At 42.7% G+C, this 16694-nt stretch overlaps 1 long non-coding RNA gene across 1 annotated transcript in view; it reads left to right on the plus strand.

Annotated features, from left to right (window-relative positions):
• The window catches only part of LOC113994877, a 32745-nt gene extending 17407 nt beyond the window's left edge, over positions 1–15338 (plus strand). The window contains exons 4-5 of the long non-coding RNA XR_003543229.2: positions 14321–14540; positions 14950–15338. This is a non-coding gene — a long non-coding RNA (uncharacterized LOC113994877). The remainder of the gene's footprint in view (positions 1–14320; positions 14541–14949) is intronic.
• The last annotated feature ends 1356 nt before the right edge of the window (positions 15339–16694 follow it).

Below are 16694 nucleotides of genomic sequence, written 5' to 3' on the forward strand. Positions count from 1 at the left end.
GAGCAGATCTCAGTCAGCCCCCTGCTGATTAGCCCAAGGCAGTGGACGGTGTCAGTGTCAGAGCCAGGATTAAAACTCCAGTGGTTTTTGGCTGCCAGTCTGATGCTCGAATCACTAGACCACACCTCTCATTATAAAATAATTGTCTGATTTTCCCTTTGAAATCAAAGCTGTTTACAATTATATGGGAGAGAGCGAGAAAATGCAATCTGGGATGGTTCTCTTTAAAAGCATTTGCACCTTTTTATGTAAAATTTCAGCTTAAACAAACCCTGTGTGTGCAGTCGTTAGGGGACTCTAATTAAACCCTTTCTTTTCCTTTTAACTTAGCAGTAGGATTTCTTGTCCCTTTTGGAGAAATTCTCCAGGTTAAGATAAATTCATGTATTCTTATCTTATTGACAACTGCTTATTCTTATTGAGAACAATTGATGAATATTGTGATGAATATAAAACATTACACTTTCAACATAACCTAAATGTCTACTGCTGAAGACTTTGACAATGGATAGGTTATGAATTTATGAGTGTTCCTTAGGGAGCAAGATTTTCCTGAAATAATTCAAAACAAGCTCATAACACCATACAAATTAGTATTTCTCTATGAATTAGGTAATTTTCTACTACTCCTAATGAAACAGCACAATTTTGAACAATTAAGCACTCATAAGTAGTAAAGTAGTGAGCAGACCATCCTACTGAATGCCTTGAACTTCCTTAAAAATCCACAGAACGAGTCTGGCATTTCAAGTTGTGCAAGTATCTAAATCCTGACTGAATTAGGCCTTACTTAGTAACAGAAAGGGCCACCACCTTCGGAGGGGTTTGGCAGAGTTGCACTGAAAACTCCTGCTTTCTTACGAGGAGTTTCGGGGGGGAGTTTAGATATATTGAACCTGATTAAGATAAGACACAGCAGCAGGAGTCTTTCCCTCGAGTTTAAGGGGCTTTGGACTGGATGCTGGATACTTCAAGTGCTGTAGACAAGTCTGTATTGCAGTCAGCCTTCATATTTAGATAGTAATGTATATTGCTCATGGTTATTATGAAAATGATTCCAATTAGAGATACCAGATGCCGTGATATGAGGTAAGCTAAGGAAGCTGTCTTTACCTAAGAAATCACATCCAGTCCTATCATTAACAGAAAGTGGCTCTAGCTGTTGATATTTAAGACTGCACATAAATATTAGTCACTAAAATCTGTGCATTATGGTTTCTCTAGTATTTTATAACTAAATTCAGCAAGAAGCAGAAGATGTAGAAATGGTATTTTCAATGCAATTTACTTCAAGTGAATTCGCTTCTTACAAATTTCATGGCATCTACTCTTTATAGATGCATGTTAGTTCATTAAACTACCATTTAGGCAGAATATCAGAACTAAAGAAAATGGTCTCTGTGCAATGGCTTTGAGTTAACACTGTTCTTGGAACTTTGCAGTTCTCTTCCCTGTGGAAATAGACTGCAGACATGTGTAGGTAGATTAGACTTTATTATCAGTGACTCCAGAGTCAAGTACTCCCTGACAAGTGAAAGTCTGGCTAAGGAAGGGAGGAGGGAGGGCAAAGGAAAGGTCAATTTAACCCCAAATAGTCAAGTGTCCTGAATATTCCCTTTTCTCCTCATGCAGGAATAAACTTTTTTCCCATTTTTAAGCAGGGCCCGGGTGACATGTGTACATCCTCCTCTTCCTGGGTGGCATATCACCAATGTGTTGACACGGATCCTGATAACCACATTTTGTTTCAGTGCTAAGCATGATGATAATGATGTAACCTGAGATAGGGCTGTATTGTAATTACACAGTTGTGCCAGTTATTACATAGTTATAACACAGATCAGCCTCTTGATCAGATATGCCCAGGAGCTTCTTTTGCTTTATGCCTGGTGTAGGAACAGAAAACTAGATCCCTAATTAACTTTGATTGAACCTTGATTAGATAAGGGAGTGGGGCCAGTAGGCACCAAGCGGGCGGGGAAGGCAGCCCTGCATGTAGATATGTTAAGTGTGTAGGCACCGTCCCGACGAGTCACAGGAAGGAGAAAGGAAACTCCCTTTTCAGGAATTGATACCTCCCGACGAGCACGAAGGAATTAGCCCGGACTAGCCCTCAGAAATTCAAGAAACTTCTCACCTTCCCCATGCAGCGATGCCCCCACCCTATTAAGATGAGATTCTCAAGCAATTCACCTCGGGAACAGATAGATTTCTATCATTCTCTCCTGCCACCACAGGGGGGAATTGCAGAGGGAGCTTTGCACAAAACACAATTATTCCTCCGAATTATTCACTCCTCACTCCTTTTTTTCTGCTAAAAGTGCTGAATTGTTAGTGCCATGCAAACAAAGTCCATTTGGCCTCTGAGCAGTTTCATTGAATACATGATTTAATAAAGGGGTGAATGAAGCCAGACTTGGTTAACTGTCTGGGGGACAGCTGAAAACTAAAAAGCAACAGATGTATCTGAGGAGAACACAGCCATAATTTTGCTTACGAGACAGGAGATGTGCAGATGCTCTTTCCCTTCTCCAGAGCTGCACTGGCTCTACAATACTCTATTTTTGCATCCTAATTTTTAGTATGTTTGGTAAAGCTACTGACAAAACCCAAAACTTCACTGTGGTAGGATGTGTATTATCCCTTTTTCAAGAGTAGAATTGCACAGTAAAACTCCACATCTTTGGAGACTATATAAGTTTTTCTTGTAATTATTAATGGTATAAACTCAACAGGAGCTCTAGGTTGTTTAATATCTCTTAAAATCTAACGATTACTACTAATCTAATCTAATCTACTTTGAACAAATAAATAAATACAACTTGGGACACTCTTGAAAAACTTTCTTAATCAAAGAAAGTGAGTGTCTGATTTTTTCCCCCCATATGTTATATCATCATATTAATTCCTAACTTGTTTTACAGACTTCTTTTTGCCAAAATTCATTCCTGCAGGCGAGGATATTTAGAGTTCTTGATCCCAGAACATTAGAACAGGGCAGGTATTCTCTGAGAGTGCTCTCAGCTGCTGTGGCATTTTTTCCTGCCCTGAACATGGGAGGGAGCACAAAGCAGAGTTTTACAGAAGCAAGAACCCCCGAGCCTGTCTCAGCACAGGATATAACTCCTGGCAAGTGAATATCATATTGACTTCTGGGAGGGTACCAAGTGTCAGCCCACCATACTCTTCTGAAAGATCTTAAATTGTCTTCAGTCTTTTGGCCAAAGTTTGGCTTATTGACCCAAAGAGGGAAAAAACTCCTCAAATAAACCCCACTTCATTGACTATCCCAGTGTGTGTACTGAATTGGCAGATGTTATCACACAGACTTTCCTCAGTCACTGAAATGCTCTTATGGCATGGAACAGCCAACTTTCAATCCTTCAGACTTTAATATTAGCCAAACAAGAATTTTTTTCCTATAGAGGCTGTGGACACATCTCTCACTGAGAACTGTTTATGTTCCAAGTATTGGATTTCAAAATCCTTTGATAGAGTAATTATTTGCATAGTGTAGAAAAGTGTGGTAATTGTTTTAGTCAGAAATAGGGAAAAGGTATTAATTTCCCTTTTGCAACACCCAGGGATGGCTGGAGTGTTCCCTCTCACATCCATGACTGCATTAGTTTGAACACACAAATACAGGTATGAACTGGACACGGGCAGGTTGCTGGGAAGAGAGAGCTTTCCAAAAGGGAATGAGTGAAATGCAGGGATCCTGTCTGCAGGTCCAGCTGTGGTCAGTCCTGTCCTATGGTCTAATGGGAGGGAGGGAGGCTTAACACTTCCAAAACCTAGACACCTTTGCTGCTTCCCTGCATACATTTTCCCTTCTAGTACCTTCTGGAAGCAGAGGACAAATCACCCAAACCAGAAACTTTATCTCAGGCTTCATTCAAACTTCACAGAATCAGCAGCTTTTGTGACTGAGCAAAGAAAGCAGCACATGCTGAGCTTTGAGGAGCCTCCCTGATACCTGGCTGTTTACACTCAGGATGTGCTGCCACGCTCTGCTGAACCAGAGGCAGTATCGTTAGAACTGAGCCACGCTGCATTTGGGATTTTTCTGGTTGCAGGGCAAAGGAGTCAATAGTGACACAACAGGCAAAGCATCCTGCAGACCTCTCAGGAGTCTGCAGCAGCCACAGAGACTCCAGCACAAAAAAAACTTAGTGATGAGACTGATTTGATTTCTGCTGAGTAGGACCTTAGGGGTGAGATAACCAGCACAGCTCCAAATGCAGAGCTTGGCTCTACGCTGGTCCCACTCCAGTCATTTTTGTTTCACATGGAAGGAACAGCTTAGCAGTTCTGCTGCTTTATAACCAGAGACACAGGGAAAGAAAGCTGTAATAAATGGTACAGAGAATGGGGCTGATCTGTGCTCCCAGTGTTTGAACTTCTGAAAAAAATTATCTTTCATTTAGAGCTCTAAGAACAGACTGTTTGTATAAGTACAATGCTGGCTTTTTCTCTTTTCCATGGCATGGAATTCTTTTGCCAGGATTGGCTCCTCTTCCTCCTTTAACAAATCATCACAATTTCGGCGAGCACTTCATTGACTGCCAGTGCAGAGCTACCAATAATTTACCAGAATTGAGACACTTTTGTGCTCCCATTCTGCACAACTAAATTATCTCCTGCATGCCTGGATTTGTTCTGTTCCTGATTACACACTGGAGGCTCAATCCTACCCCGATACTGGGCTCTGTTTCTGGGCTTTTCAGAGCGTGAGCCGTCCCAAGGATTTGGAAGTGAAGATAGTGGGTGTAAGTTGAGGTTCAGTTGAGGACACACTGCTGTGCATCTTGGAAAGGAATTAGAGACTTGCACGAACGCTGTAAATTAGAAAACAAAAGCACTTGTTCATAATTTTTCCAAGGCATATGTAAAATTTTGTGATTTCTGATATGTCAGCTCCGAAAGCACTTTCTGCAGGATGCTGCACCAACACAGATTACAAATGGTCCCTATTTGAGCAGTTTGAAAAGTTAGTATTAAACAAGATGTGAGAGATGCAAGCTAGACTGCAGAGAGATCTTCTAGGAATCATTTTGGGGGTGAATTGCATGTTCAGCCAGGAGATGCTGCATGAAGCTGAAATGAAATTGCTCACATTAGCCTTAGTGCTTAGATTCAAACATGTATTAACCTGGGAAATAATATAAATGCCATTTGAAAGCCTATTCTTGTAACATTTCTGACCCACTTCAGGCTCCTTTTGGTAATCTGGGAAGGGACCTTTGTTCCCATGGCAGCCCATAATTTCCTGACTGAAACAGTTCGGCTGAGCTCTGAATGACAGAGTCAGGCATTTGGATGCTTATCTTGCTTCCAAGTGTTCTGAGGTTCCTCATTTCTCACTTATTGCACAATGCCCCAATCTCACTGGGAAGGTGAGAACTGGATCAGAAAGAAATATAATTGCTTTTTTTTATTAGCTTATGATACAGTCCCGCCCTTCTGTGTTGCCAGCTTACCGAGTTATTCACAAATGATGATATACATAGAGGGAATTATATAATTATCAGCCTATAATTACAGGTATATAGATATATACATCCCCCTGGAGGAGAGCTGGGCTTGGCACATACCTGCTTGCAACGCTGAGTCTTTAGGGAATTCATGCCCATTTTAAGCAGAAGATTATTTATTTATCAAATGCTTGAGACATTTTATGAAAAACGAACCCAAAAGAATCCTTTGATTCTTTTTAATAATGTTCATAAAGTAAGTAACTGAACAGATCCAGGCATGCAGGAGCAAACTCTCCTGTGCAGAGCGAAAGCAGAGACGTTTCTCAATCGTGGTAAATTATTGGTAGCACAGCATTGGCAGTCAATGAGGAGTTTGCAGGAGCCACACTGATTTGCTGAGGGAAGGGAAGATGCCAGTCTTGGCACAGTGATCAGAAGCCAACAGTGAGAAAGCCAAGTCAGTGCTGTATCCCCAGAGACACCTTTTTTTTTTTGGTGAAAGCTTCAGACAAGAATTAGTTTATCTTATGATGCTGCTTTAATGCTGTAACCATAGATAAACCCTATTGCCTTCCCACTCTGTTTCAATGCCTCATTTTGTCATCGGGGCAGATAGTGATTCTCAGCTGATATAAATCAGCAAAGCTCCACTGATTTTTAACAAAGCTGTGCCAGCTTCTGCTAGCTGAGGGTCTGCCTGGATATTTCTCTAGCTGTAAAGCAAAGGATCCAGCAGGCAAAGCTGATGTTAAGTTGGATATTTCTTTTGGCTGGTTTTTCTTTGTTCTATCTTGCAAATGCTGCTCTCATTCATAACTGCTTGGATGCTTTCGAGCCCGTGTGCAAGAATTATGGGGCCTAATCTGGCTCCTACAATGGTGCAAATCTAGGGTAGCTCCAGTTAAATCAAAAGCATTACTCAGAGGTATTGCTGTAAAAGCACTGTGCTTGTGCAGAGCAACTGATCTGTAAATCTCATAATGTGCCCGGGATCTTTCCAAGAGTTTATTTGCAAACAAACAAACAAAAAGAATCATCGTGGCTGAACAGACTGATTCCAGCCCGTGGAAAACGGACTGAGCCTCTGCCAGAAATAAACTGTAGACACTTGCTAATTACAATTTGTGGCCAGCTTACCAAGTTCAGCAAAGGAGAAAACTACCCCGTTCAGATCCTCTCCCCCAGTTTGATGACATCATTCACATCATTATGTTGTGATATGCCAGATGGGAAAATTTGAGGTGGGGATGAAGTGAAAATCCCGGTTACACCTTTTCTCCAGGCTATCTGCCTCTCCATCATTTTACAACATCACAGAGAGTCTCAGACAGTTTGACTCTGCCATCCCCAGCTGGTTTGGACCTTCCAGATAAAGGCTGAACCATTAAGAATCGATACATGCTTCCACCATGGTGACAGGTTACGCTGCACGTAGCTAACCTTACTTTAATTAGTTTATTTAAGCTCACTAGTACTTTTAAATGGAGAGGGGAGGTAATGGTATAAACTCTGTAATTTCTATTGCCTGGGAAAAAAAAAAATAAAAACAGCCCTGCATCAAATGCTTATTGAAACTGAAACATATGTATTAACATATGGCAGAATTTCACTTACTGTATGTTTTAGTGCAGAGCTGATGAGGAAGGCATCTGTGCTGAGAGCATCTGAATGGAGGCTCAGATAATGAGCCGAGCTCAAAAAATACACTCTGAAAGGTTGGGATGTGTCAGAGTGCCCTGCAGTTGATTTGTGTCAGAGCTGAAAGGATACACTCAGCCTCTGCTCAGGTACATGACTGGGCTCTCCCTTCTGCACCGGGGCCCCTTGGAGTCTTCAGCTGCTGCCGTGGGCACCTGCTCTGGGAGTCCTGGAGAAACTGGAAACCCGAGACAAATGGTCTCACACAGACACGCTGACACAACGTCTGCTCGGAGCTTGAGCAAGTGCTGTTACAGCGTTGCTGTTTAACAAAGAACAGGTTAATTGGAGACCTTCAGCATCAAGCCCAAGTCTGGATTTGAAGTTCTCTTCAGGGCAGCAGCTCTCTGGAGCTGGGCTTTTGGTTTTGCCCTTTCTACAGGCAGGTGTATCTGTGAGCACAACCTCCGTCTTCAAACAAGGCACACCAAGGAAGGAGAAAGAACTTCCTGTGCTGGGTCTCACCCCAGTCATTCAGACTTAGGAGTTTTACACAAGGCCAGGTATTTTGGTTCTGAGATGAACCCCCAAATCCTCTGACTATTAACCATTTCTCTTGCACAGAGTGATGTAGGATTTCAGTAAAACCTATAAAGACTCTCCTGCTGCCAACTCCTGATATTATTACTGGGCACTACAAAACCACACAGTTCTACACCTATTTACTGGAGGTAAGATATGGGGATACCAGGTGTAATTATTTTACTGCCTTAAGGATAGAAGTCTTTCTTTCTGATTTGACCACAGTAGGACACCTGCATCGCTCAACCACAGATTACCTGGCTCCTGGGAGATGCTTTCAAAGCACCCACTTGCTACTCAGTGACCCAGAAGAAAGTTTACCACCTACTCACAAACCCTCATTTTGAAGTACAGTGCCTCTTATTAATGCAAGGAGTTTTAAGGTTCTTCAGAGCATGGGTTACACATTAAATGTGTGAACCACTTGTGCACCATTGTGCAAATCACAACTTTTGATATGAAACTGTACTCCAGGGATAATTGCTTTTTTTTTTTTTAAAAAAAAAGGTGATTATTGAGACCAAGGAAAAGTATTTAACAGGTGTACATTGCTTTTCAGGGAAGCTTGCACAAAAGCTTCCAGCCATGGAGCTTAGGGACGTGGTTTAGTGGTGGGCTTGGCAGTGTTGGGTTTACAGTTGGACTCAAATTTCTTTTCCAACCTAAATGTTTCCATGATTCTGTGAAATAAAATAAGTCAGGATGACTCAAACTGTCTGTTTCTCTGAAACACCAAAAAGAGGGATCCAGAGAAGTCATTGCTCTGTGTGAATCAAAATTCTGTTTTCTGACAAGGTTTGAACCTTTGTATTTCCATTTTTGTATGTACTGAGGAAAATTCTGGAGGTCCTGCCATGAAGAGATGTCAGTTTGTGGCCCTGTGAATATTTTTCATGTACTTATCAAACTCCACCCAGGTACAAACTTCTGCTTCACAGGCAGGACAGGTTGTCTAATGTGGGGTAAAGCTACACGAGGGATATCTTATTTCTGCAGGGTGAGCACTGAGGTGCAAATGCCCTGAAAATGGAAATGTGCTGCCCTCCCTTCAGTTGTTGAAAGTGGCATTACTGTTCTTCCTCCTCCTCCTCCTCTTCCTCCTCCCCCTCTGCTCCCTCTCTGTGCTGGAGGTCCCCTCCCACAGCCACCACGACAGACAGGAGGCACCTGCCTGCTTCTCCACCACTTGGAGACAAAATCAAGGCAAGTCATTTCAGCTCTTTGAAGGGAGGTTTGTGCTAAAGACCTAGATTTTATGCTGAAGTGGCTGACACTAATATAATTTGGGGGATAAGGGGTAGCCTTTGGCAGCAGACACTGAGTTGTATCATCTTCAGCCAACACAAGAAGATTTTCCAGAGCTTGTCTGTTAACACCTTGAATAAGCCCCTGACTTAAATCCACCTTGATTAAGAAAAGAGTAAAATAGATTATGCATGCACAGGAACACTCAAAATAATATTTAAATGTCTGCTCAGGTATCTAAATAACCCTGTGAGTCTCGGTGTTTTGCTCTAAGTGAGGCAGAAACAGGAACATTTGGCACAGGCCTGGCCAGTGAACTCGGCTCTCCTGGGTCCCAGCCCACGGTTTCAACCACAAGACTATTCATCTTCCCGAGTATGGATTTGTCTATCCCCTATGTCTTTTCCATCATCTCTAAACTTGAGTGACTCCTATGACTAATGTGATTGTAAGTCATAAAACATTAAGTTATGACACAATCAAATCAAAGCCAAGAAATTCATAGTTAGGGTGTAGGCTACATTCTTAACTCAAAACCAGAAAAGCAGCATTACAGGGTAAACAAAAGGCTGAAGTGTCAGCCCTCATTTTTCATTTTTGGGCTCTTATCAGTTTGTATCAATTTAAGCCTTTTTTAAATATGTAATTTCTTTGACTTATTTTTTTCCCCTCTAGGAACTGAAAATTATTCTGCTTTGAGGTCTGGAACCTGCCATACAATAAACACTACTTAATTGGGACATGCTTAATAGGGATGGCCACTTTAATGGGACATCTCCTAGGGAACCTATTTATGTTAATGAGACTGAATGACAATGACTGTTTCTTAAGTGGGGCAACAAAAAGAAAAAAACTCCACTTAACAGGGATGCACTCAGCTGTTACTAGTTTGTTAAGTGTTTAACCAGGTGTTAAATAGGTCTAAAATTCTGAGCTTCCATCTTTTAGTTCAAAAATGGAAAATTAAAACTTTTACATCATGGTGAAATATAGTGTTATTATCTGTAGGGTGGCATTTAGCATGAAGACCACTGGACCAGACTGTTTTCCATCATGCCAAATAGAAGTTCTCTTCTCCAAAGAGCTTAAATAACTCTTTTCTCCAAGCATGGAACTACCTGTAGATTGGATTTGTTCAGAGGTGCATGGCAAAAGCTCGAGATAAACCCCACCTGTTCTAATCATGAATCCTGTATTTTACCCTCTCACCCCAAAATCTTTCCATGCTATAGTTTGAATAAAAAGATGGAAGCAAAATCTTAAAGTAAATCTGAAATCTAAGTGATCCTAAGATCCCTAAGAATAGATGTCTGAAGACTTCCAGGAGCCTCCAAAAGCCTGTGAGCCATTTGGAAGGTTCTTCTCTCCCTGAAGATCCTTTGTGTTCTTCTGTAAATATGTATCCACGTTTCAGGGGGAACAAGAGCCCATGTTAAGAAGTTGTCTGAGAAACAAAAATCCCGTCTTAGACGACAGCTATATGAATTTGGGGACTCTCCCAGGCAAACCAAGACATCTGATTATGCCATTGTATCCTGTTTGGCAAAGGAGAGAGTGAAGGGAAGTGATAGACATGAGGGGCAGATGGAGTTTGCCTAATGTGTCTGTTCTTTTCTTCGCTGCCTTTTCAATTTAAGAATGTAGCAAAATAGCAGCTGCTCATAATTTCATGAATCAAGAAGTATGTAAATCTCAGCTACAAAATTTGTTGCATAGTTAGACACACACACACACACAAAAAGAAGGGGGGAAAAAGGAAAAAGATCTTGATTGCATCTACAGCTTTCTTAATCTGGCATGAAAATTTAGCTTTCAGGCCTGGTTCTCCTCTGGCCTGGGAGTGAACTGAGAGTGGATTTTGCTGTCCTCAAGTAGGGTAATCACCCTGGGATAATTGTCCTTAGGGATTCTGCTTGTCGCCCTCACATGAACGTGGCAGGATGAGCCTGGCACGAAAAGCTCCCTTCGTTCCCCTGAGCTACCCCAGGGGGTTTATACCCTCCGTGCCTCTGCTCCTGGGCTGCAGGTGGAGGGAAGGGGTTGTGATGGGAATGTCATCCTGAGGATGCTGACATCCACCACAGACCGAAATGGAAATTGCTCTCCTCGTATTTCAGTCCCCAGCAGCCCCCAAATTGAAAGATGGAAAAAGTGACTCGAAGTGTGTCGTGCACACGTATGAAACGTCGCTCAGGAGGGGCTGGGACCGGGGCCTCCACACACCATCCAGCTGGTTCTAGTTTTCAGACAAGATTTACTAAACACATGTAAACCGTGCATATCTGTTTGAATACTTTTTGTGCAAATAACTTCCTCTGTGGTCAAGCTGTTCCTCTCAGATCCAGGCTACAGATCTGTGCTTTATACTCACCGCTTTTTTACCCTTGGATTTCCACCAGTATCAGTTCACACTGTACGAAACTGTGAAGAAGGGAGCCGAGTTTGGCAGCAAGAGTCAGGAGAACTGACAGTGCAAAACACTGAGCAAACTCATGATAAAGGGCAGAAATCATCCCTGGCTTGGCTCCATCCGAGTCAGTGGGCCAGATCCTGAGCAGCTGTAAACAGGAGCTGCAACCGTTTCTATCACTTGGCCCCACAGCCCCTCACAGAGAGGCAACATTTCACCAGCTCTGCTGGGGTTTCTCCTGATTTATCCCCCCCGAGTGAGCAAGCAGAGCCAGGGTCTTTCTTCACCAATTAAAACTGCCCCACAGTGATATCTGCTGAGTGTCACGGACTCCAACTTTAAACACAAAGCAACAGCTGAAACTGGATACGAAGAAGCAGGAGGGCAGAGCTTTTATGATCGATGTTTTATTGGAATCGTATAAAAAAAGAAAAGCATTTCACATATTTCATGGAGGTATTTTATGTGCAAATTTAATATGAATGCTCTTCTTGTTAAACTCTTACGTGATCTATGTACTTCAGAGTATAAAACACAGTATAGGACAACTATGAACAAGTTTATTAAAACAACTTGGGCTCCTGTTGACATCACCAACCGCACAAATGCTTGCTCAGGGTTGTTGTGATCTTATCAGTCTCTCCTTATATTTCAGGTTACCTACTTGTTCATTTTCTCTATATATCTTTCATTCAACTCCTGGGCAGATCTGGAAGATAAATCTGCTTGTCTGTTTGGGGAATATGGCTCTAGTTCTAATTTTGCAGACTTCGTTCAGGCAATACTCCCTTTGACTTCAGGGATTTTTGCCTGAGTAATCCTTTCAGAATTGGACTCTCTGTGATTTTCATTTACTTAACAAGTTGGCATCACATCTGTAAAATATTAGCCCAGTAATGTAAAATATCAAATTAGATTTATGCATTAATCTAATCTATATATGCAGCTTGATAGTCAGTTCTGTTACATGGCATTATTGCAATTCCAGGCATTCTGTGTCATCTCACACTTATTCTGATGATGCAAGAGACATAAAAAGTGAGATTTACAGATCAAATTTGGTAGTCTATGTATGTGAAAAGAAAGTCTGAAACTTTAAACAAAATTTAAAATCAATTCCCACTTTCAGATAAACCAGGTAAATGCTTCCCTATCAATCACAAATAAGGGAGAGCACACAAAAAGAGCTAATGTGAAATAATCAACAGAATAATAAGCTATTAAAAGGAAAAAGCAGGTCAAAATAAACAGCCAAACTGCAAAGTATTCTCTAAAAATCCTCGAAAAGGACAAATAAGCCATTGTTTCTTTTCTGTGTGACATTTGCAGTCTGAAAAGTAAAAAATTACTTTTTCATACATGTTCATAAACTGCATTTATAAACACTTCACATAACTAAATTATATTTGTTTCCTCCAGCTTGGCTGCCCTTGAACGTTTTTCTCCTTCTTGCAGTTTTTAATTTTTTTTTTTTTTTTATTTAATCCTTTCATGAAAGCAGGTCTTATGCCTATGGCCCTGGTTCAGCAGCCAGTCCCACACAGCAGGCACTTTAAAACAAATTAAACTTAAGTTTTGTATGTGCTTTGGTACTTTTAAAAACTGGATTCTTGGAGACAGCCCACCAATATGCTACTCTTACATCTTAAACCCGTTTACTTCTCTTTATGAATGCTTTCAATTTGTTTTACTCTTGTTGGGCCAAATCCAGCTTGTTATTTACAGAAAGAACACAACAAGATTAATAGAATATGGTCTGCACTAGCCTACACCCCTGGAATTTCATAGTGATCCCATCAATTCCCTATAATTTCTTTGGATTCGTAGCAGGTTAAAGCCCCAATCCAGAATAATGCCAAGCAGATGCAGACAAGGCCAGCACATAAATGTGGACAATCATGGCCAGATTAAGACTGGATCTCTTTATCCAAAGAAGAAGGTGATGTTTAGATATAAAAAATTATATAGATTTTTTTTTCTCCCCTATTTGATAATCTGTCACCAGCCAGACACCAAATAGGAAATGATGCAACACCAGGGGAAAAAGAACCAATTTATTTCATATACATTACTGAAGAAATAGTGGATTGATGTGCTACCCCAAGCACTTTGGTTCATTTGTGTGTGTCATGACAGGCCCCTGGTATCTCTCTCCAAATAGGAGGTTCTCCACACTAAAATATTTCCTGTGGGGTGCAGCACTGGATTTGCCAGCGTGTGGCAGCTGCAGTGAACTTAGGGCTTCCTCTAAGGGTGTCTGTTTTCTCCCTTTCTGCATTAATCCAGAATTACTGTTTCTCCTTCCCGTGCATTCACATGCAACAACCCCAAACACAGTTGTGTTTGCAGAAAACCACAGTTGTGCTAAGTCAGTCACAGTTGTGTTTCTAAGAAAAGATGTGCTTCCCAAAACGCCATCTCACACTCATTATTGGGAGAACAGCCACCTCAAACATCCCAAACACTCCAGTCCAGGTGCTCTGTGGCTCCGGGGAGCCTGGGGGCTCTGCTCAGGGCTGGGCTCCCAGCAGAGCAGCACAGCCAGGCTGCCCCAGGATCTCTGCACACACCTGTCTCCCCATCCTTCCACCCTCTGCCTCTCCTCTCCCCTCCCTGCTGTTGCAAGGGGGCCCAGGCACAGCCGCCCCTGCCCTTGGCCCCGTGTGCCAGAGCCGGGCCGAGCACCCCGGGCACGGGCAGCACCCACGGGGGACCTGGGCTTGGGAGAAGGGGACCAAAAAACCCAGCAGGAGGAAAGGAGCAGAGGGATGTTCCTTCCTTCTGTCCCACACGAAGCGCTTGTGATTGGAAAGTGAAAGGAAAACCTTTCTTTTGCTTTCTCCAGGGCGGCTCAGCTTTGCGCTGAAGGTATGGGCCCTGTCCGGGAGGGAATGAAAGGGGAACTGGAGGTGAGGGAGCAGCTCTGAGCTGCTTTAGTCACACATTTCCCTCCATCTCCTCCTTGCAGTTTCTCTCTTCTGCAACCCCAACAGTCACCACAAGATTTTGATCTCCCAGTGACCACTGGTGCTGTACAGAATGGAGGAACTGAGGGAGGATCCAGTGAGTTGTTTCATGCCATGAAAAGCCCTGTGACAGCATCCAACTGCAGCTCCCGTCCCCAGCCAGTCACTAAACCAGCTCTCCTGCCATGGGGTGAGCAGCACAAAGAAGTATAATCAGCACAGGTGAGCTTCAGAACATAAAAAGGGATTTAAACTAATAATGATGGTTTCAGCTTCTTATTCTTAAGTAATATGTGGAATATTGGACCTGAAGACTGAGCAGAAAGTGGGAGAAATACCTGGCTGGGACAGTTAGTGGTGGAGAACACAGAGCCAAAATGGATCTGAGCAGGGAGGGAGAGATGGGAAGAGCAGGAACCTGAAGTGACGAAGTGGCTGCATGAAGTGGGTGAGAGTTCATGACAGGAATAGCAAGAGTTAAATACCACAAAAAAAATGATGTGCAAACCCCAAAGCCCTAATAGAAACCAGTGAAAGGTTAAAAAATACGTGAAAGGTTCCAAGTGAGAAAAAAGGTGGGAATTTTGCTGGGGAACATAACCTACTAACTTGTCTTCTGATCCCTTTAAAGGACAGAGAAGATAAATTCCCAAATCAACAGAACAGCCTAAGCTGGAGAGAAGAGAGCTGGAGGGAGGGTGAGACCAGTCAAAAAGGACTCGACACACCTCCCATCCAAGCAAAATCCCAGCTTGGATACCATCCTGTGCATGGGATAAAGGACAAGAAGGACAGTGCTTACAAGTTAAAACTGGTGTGACCCACACCCTGAGATAAACTCAGTATCAAACTGTTACTCACTGCCAGCTCCAGGGAGTGGATAACCTGATCGGTCCTTTTCTTCCCTAATTCCCCTGCCAGCCTCTGGCACTGCTGTCACTGGTGTTGGCCAAAGCACCACCAGGCATCTGGATGGAATACACCGTGAGGAAAGCAGCAATTTGACAGAAATGTTGCAGAAATGTTGCAAACATTCAGTGTGGGAGTTCTCTTGGGGTTTTCAACAACTCCTGCTGTCCATGGCAGAGAGACCCCCCCAGTGCCACCACAGGTTGGTGTTGGTAGGGGTTAATCCACAAATCCTCAAAGGAAATCTGTTGTGGATTATGTTGGATACTTACAAATGTCTTCAGAGTTAAACAGCAAGTAACCAAACCACCTACATTTACTTTGCTTTCCCTGCCCTCTGTGAGAATTGCTTTCTCTTCCTCCTACCAGTGTGTATCTGTGGCTGTGCAGTACTCACAGGGTATAGAAATCCTAGGATTTCATGCTTAGGTCATGTATGCTGCCACCTACATGGTTTGTGCTAAAACTTTCCCAAAATCCCAAAGAATGGGGGAATTGCCACGTTGGTTGAGAACAAGGGTCCATCCAGCTGAGCGACCACAGCTGGACACTCAGGTAATCGTGGGCAGGCACATGGGATACTTCTCCCTGCTACTCTCCCAGCTTCCAACCATTTTCTGCTCAGGGGCTTTCCTGAGCTTCCACATGTCACTGTGTCCACATCACCAGCCAAATCCTCTGGCAATTTATATGCTGCAAAACCTCTGGCTACTACAGCACATATAAATCAAGCAGAATTGGAGTCAATGACAATAATTGGGGGGGAAAAAAAAATCTGTGATTTGGAAGACATATATGAGTTTTGATCTTAATTTGGGCTAAATCTCCTAGGAACATAAATTATCTGTTTGGCTGCCTCTGTTCTCTGCCATCCCTACGGAGTCTCACTAAGTACAATAAGGATAGATGGAGCTTTGCTCTCAGATCCAGTTTAAGAGTGAGCAGAATGACACTTCCACAGTGGAGAGGGATGGGATTTCGGAATGAGAAGCTCCTTTCCAGCAGCCACAGGCATGTGGAGCCAGGCAGATGGGGACAAGAAGCAATTGAAGAAAGATGAGAGCCATAGAAGTGAGGAGGGAGGGAGCTGGACAAGGAGCAGACAGGGGTACAGAGAAGGCTCTAAGGAGAAGTCTTTTATGGGAAAAGATAGAAATTTGGGAGTCAATTTGAATGAAAATGAGAAGAATAAAAAAAAAAGAATCCATGGAGAAGAGACTCAAAGTTACAGCTGCTGGGGGAAGCAACACCTCTTCTTTCAGTGTCCTGGACAAGGGAATAAGGCAGATTGATTAAGGCAAAGAGAAGCACAAGTCCAGTGATGAAAACTGGACTCGTGGTCCAAAATATTTTCATGAATGCAGACTGCTACCCAGGGGAGCAGCTGTGCAAGGAATTGTTCCCAACCAGTCTGGGACCCTTGGAATAAGGGTCCATTTCCTTCAGTGTTCTGGACAACGACATGTG

This window comes from Pipra filicauda, unplaced genomic scaffold (genome assembly GCF_003945595.2).
Source record: "Pipra filicauda isolate LSUMZ 115617 unplaced genomic scaffold, ASM394559v2 scaffold71_size5581439_pilon, whole genome shotgun sequence".
NCBI lineage: Eukaryota > Metazoa > Chordata > Aves > Passeriformes > Pipridae > Pipra > Pipra filicauda.